Source organism: Homarus americanus, unplaced genomic scaffold (assembly GCF_018991925.1).
Source record: "Homarus americanus isolate GMGI-L3 unplaced genomic scaffold, GMGI_Hamer_2.0 scaffold367, whole genome shotgun sequence".
In the NCBI taxonomy this organism is placed as follows: domain Eukaryota; kingdom Metazoa; phylum Arthropoda; class Malacostraca; order Decapoda; family Nephropidae; genus Homarus; species Homarus americanus.
Window position 1 is genome coordinate 7,192,082 of NW_024743709.1, and position 5,000 is coordinate 7,197,081.

Below are 5,000 nucleotides of genomic sequence, written 5' to 3' on the forward strand. Positions count from 1 at the left end.
GGGAGGTAGATAGAGAGGGAGGAAATGGAAGAGAGGGGAAGAGGGTAGTGGAAAGGGACCACCAACCAAAACATGAGATAGACAGATAGACAGACAGACGGACGGTGACAAGACAGACAGACAGACAGACAGACAGACAGACAGACAGACAGCAGACAGACAGACAGACAGACAGACAGATAGACAGACAGACAGATAGATAGACAGAAGCTCAAATAAACAGAGAGAGTTAATCGAATCCATCAACTTAGACCCATTATAAAAACCAACAAAAAAAGTATATTTGAAAAACATTTAGGCAATATATTAGTGTAACGCCTTAATAGTTGATATATTTCACGGTGATATATATACACATACAGGTTGAGGTAATGTGTACGTCACCAACAGTAGGCCCGTATATATGTAAACTGGTTTTATATTTTTCCCACAGCTGGAGAGTTGTGTTTTGTATAAATTTCCTTACTGGTCGGGGAAGTTAGGAAATAGTGAATAAATTCTTTTCCACAGCTGTGAAGTTGGAGATAATGTATATATTTCTCCTTAACTATAACACTTTTGAATATTTCCTTATCCCTGCTTTCTCTCCTTCTCTCTCTCTCTCTCCTCCCTCTCCCCCTGCTCTCCATCTCCTACCATTTCCCCTGATCCTTCCACCTCCCTTCCAAGTCCCCCTTCTGACCTTCTCCTACCACCGCACCTCCCTCTCTCCTATCAAGCCCCCTCTCCCTGACCTTCTCCTACCACCGCACCCCCTCCCTCTCCTTTCAAGCCCTCCCTCTCCCCTGACCTTCCCTACCAACCCCTCCCTCCTCCTCCACAACAAATTCAGATATTTCAGACACACAATACCGTGTTAATATCATCTATGTTTATATAACCCGCTTTAAGCCTTCATTAACACGTATGTCTATCGTCAAATATTTATTTTTTCTTTCTAATTTATTTTGTATTTTATTCTGTAATTTAGTCTGTAATTTATTTTTGTTTTTTTATCTATATATTTTTTTTTAACCTATGAGATATTAGTTACAAAATTCAACATTAGCGTGTTGTATTTTTTATTCAGTATATTTTTTTGCAATGAGATATTACAGTTGTAGGAAATTGCTGTATTCTGCGACACTAAAAAAAAATATTATTCATGTTACTTTTTTTGGAACTTGTCATAAATGTTTTTTTTTGTAATTTTTTTTTTGTTTATGTATTTGTTCAGATGGGTTTATCGTGTTTTGTCTTGTCGATAACTTTGTTTTTTCTGTTTTTGTCTCTCTGTCTGTCTTCTATCTCTCCCCTTTCCTCCCCCTCAATCCTATCTTCCCTCCCCCCCCTACCTCCCCCACTCCCTCCCCCACCCTTCAGATCTCTCCTACAGCAGTAAATCATTGATATAATCCCCGAGTCGTCCGCCTGTGTCGCCCCCGGCCTGCTGCTAAACTGACACTTGGATATATATATAACTTCCAGGTCACGTCTATTGCTTCCTCCAGGTCACCAATATTATTTCCAGGTCACCTATATCATTTCTAGGTCATCTATATAGTTCCCAGGCCATCTATGTTATTTCTAGGTCACCTATATTATTCCCAGGTCACGTCTATTGCTTCCTCCAGGTCACATATTTTTTCCAGGTCACGTCTGTTGCTTCCTCCAGGTCACCAATATTATTTCCAGGTCACTTATGTTATTTCCAGGTCACCTATATTATTTCCAGGTCACCCATGTAGTTCCCAGGTCACTTACATTACTTACAGGTCATTTATATAGCTCCCAGGTCACCTATATTTCTGAAAAGTCTGTTGAAATCACTCCAGTCTGTTAGGTGACACTCAACACTCTAGTATGTAAAAAGTCTTCCATTCTCTGTTAAAACTACTACACGCGAAATACTACCGGACCCGTCTGTTAAAGTCAATCCTGTCTGTATTAAAATCTATTACACACGAAATATTACCACACCTGTCTGTTAAATTCAATCCTGTCTGTGTTATAATCCACTACACACGAAATATTACCGTACTTTTCTGTTAAATTCAATCCTGTCTACGTTAAAATCCATTACACGCGAGATATTACCACACCAGTCTGTTAAAATCACCCGAGTGTGTTAAAACGAAGTCCAATTGAACCCATATATGTCAGTTAACACCCCTCGCTATCAACTCAACTGACAGTGAGGCAAATATCATCCCTGACTTTCTCCAACCAACAGGTGTGTGTGTGTGTGTGTGTGTGTGTGTGTGTGTGTGTGTGTGTGTGTGTGTGTGTGTGTGTGTGTGTGTGTTATTGTCATCTTTCTTTCTGTTGTTACTATGTTATTATTATACCCGACAGTTCAGGTAAATTAAATGTGGGTTGAGTTTCCTGTAGACTTCATACTCTAAATTTTGTCCTTAGTATTTTACGTTTATGTTTTGTCTTATTGAATTATCTCCCACCTTCCCTTCCTCCCATCCCTCCCTCACCACCCCTCTCCCCAACCTTTCCCTTTCTCCCCAAACCTTCCCTTACCCCTCCTCTCTCCCCAACCTTCCTCCACTACCCAACCCTTTCTTTTCTCCCCAACCCTCCCCACCACCCTCTCTTCTCCAAACCTCCCCACTACCCACCCCACCCTCCTCCCCCAACCCTTCCCTTTCTCCCTAAACCTTCCCTTACCCCCTCCTCTCTCCTCAACCTTCCTCCACTACCCCAACCTTCTTTTCTCCCCAACCTCCCCCACCACCCTCCTCTCCAACCCTTCCCTTTTCCCCAAACCTTCCCTCACCCCTCCTCACCCTCCTCTTCTCCCCAACCTTCCTCCACTACCCCAACCCTTCTTTTTTCCCCAACCTCTCCACCACCTCTCTCCCCAACCCTCCCCACTACTCCACCCCAACCTCCTCCCCAACCTCCCTCTGCCCTAACTAAGCGACGAAGGAAATATCCCGACATTACATTTAAATATCTAAATCTCTCCCGGCTTCCATATTAAGACTAAGGGGAGAATGGCTGCACCTGACCCCAGGACTTCTTCCTGCTGTCCTTCAAGACGTCAGGCAGGTGAGTATATTCTTGGGAGGAGGTACACAGGTAAATGATATGGGAGGGAGGAGGGAGGGAGGGAGGGAGGAGGGAGGAGGGAGGGAGGGTGAGAGTGTTGATGCTGGGAGGAAAGGTGGGTGGTGAGAGAGGAGACGGAGGGAAGGAAGGAAGGAGAAAGAGAGACAGGAAGAAGGAAGGGTGGCAGGGATGGAGAGAGGAAAGAAGAGGGAGGGGGTGCAGGATAGGAAGGAAGGAAGAAAAGCTATGATTGTCAACCTGAAATCTTCTGGTGTGTGTTTCGTCTCTCTCTCTCTCACACACACACACACACACACTCCATCATATCCCACTTTATCATCCTCCCTTTTCCTCACCATTTCTCCCTCCACCCCTCTCTCTCTCACTGTTGATCTACTTTTTCTCTCCGTCCCCACAGACACCCTCCTCTACCTTTTCTTCTTCTCTCTCCTCTTCCTCTCCTGCCCTTCCCTCTTCTCCCCACCTCACCTCCACCTCTTCCTCCTCTCCCCACTTAATCCCTGCCTCTCTACCCCCCTCTCCAGCTATTTCAATCATCAAAAAATAAATAAATAAATAAATAATCCATATACACGACCTACTTTATTTCTAGCTATTTATAGGAAAAAAAGTAACCACATTATTTTTTTTATACATATATGTCTGCATGAGGATTATCTTGGTCTCCTACAAAGAAAAGATATAGATGAGATAGTATATATTTATTTTTTGGGGGGAGGGGAGGGGAGGTGGGAGACGGAGGTTAGGGAGGGTGGGGGTGGGAGGTGAGGGGAGAAGGAGGTTGGGGCAGGAGGGAGGAGGGGTTGGGGAGGTGAGGGGATGGGAGTTAGGAGGTAGGAGGGAGGGTTGGGAGGTGAGGGGAGAGACGGGAGGTTGGGCAGGACTGGGGGAGTAATGGGGATTAGGGTTGAGGGGTGGGAGAGGTTGCCATTTCGCATTTAATTTTTATTCTCTCTAATACCTCTAATCATCCAGGATTCGCCTCCCAGTCCAACAACAATCAAGGAGGATTTGCTGCATTGAATCCTCATAACTACAGGTTTTCCCACACTGAACCTAATTTATACAGGACTTTCGTTATAATCCAAGAAATAACTCTCATTTCTCTAACAATCCTAAAGACATAACAGCATTATTTTACCTAATCCTACAATTCACATCATTTTTAATCCTACAGTCAACCATATAACCTTCCAATCCTACACTAAAAGAAGAACCATATCCTTCCAACCTGCCAATCAAGTAGACCATCCTTCCAAATCCTACAATCAAAAGACCCATATTCTTCCCAATCCTACAATCAAGAAGACCCATATCCTTCCAAATCCTACCATCAAAGATGCATATCCTTCCAAACTCCTACCATCAAGGAAGACCCATATCTTCCAAATCCTACCATCAAAGACCACATCCTTCCAAATCTACCATCAAGAAGACCATATCCTTCCAAATCCTACCATCACAAGACCCATATTCTTCCCAATTCTACCATCAAAAAGACCATATCCTTCCAACCTACAATCAAAAGACCCATATCCTCCAATCCCACTAGAAAAATGATTCATGAACAAGACTATTAATGAATAAATGTATAACTGGAGGAATAAATTAATAAGGCTATTTGGAGTGTATTTATGCTAATGAAAGTGTGTGTGTGTATGAAATTTATGAAGGATTAGCAAGTATGAAGATTAGCAGGGATTATGGTACCTCCCTGAATCGATTACAATCATCTCTGTGTTAAGTTCTTTGGGCTAGGATTTCTCAAGTCTATTTCTCTCTCTCACCATTTCTTTATCTATATTTCAATCTCTCACTTTTTCTCTCTCACTCGCTCTCTCTCTTCTATTCTCTCCTTCTCACTCTCAATCTGCTCGTCTGTCTGTGTGTCTCCAATTTTTTCTCCCTTTATCTCTCTCCTCTCTTTTATCTCTCTG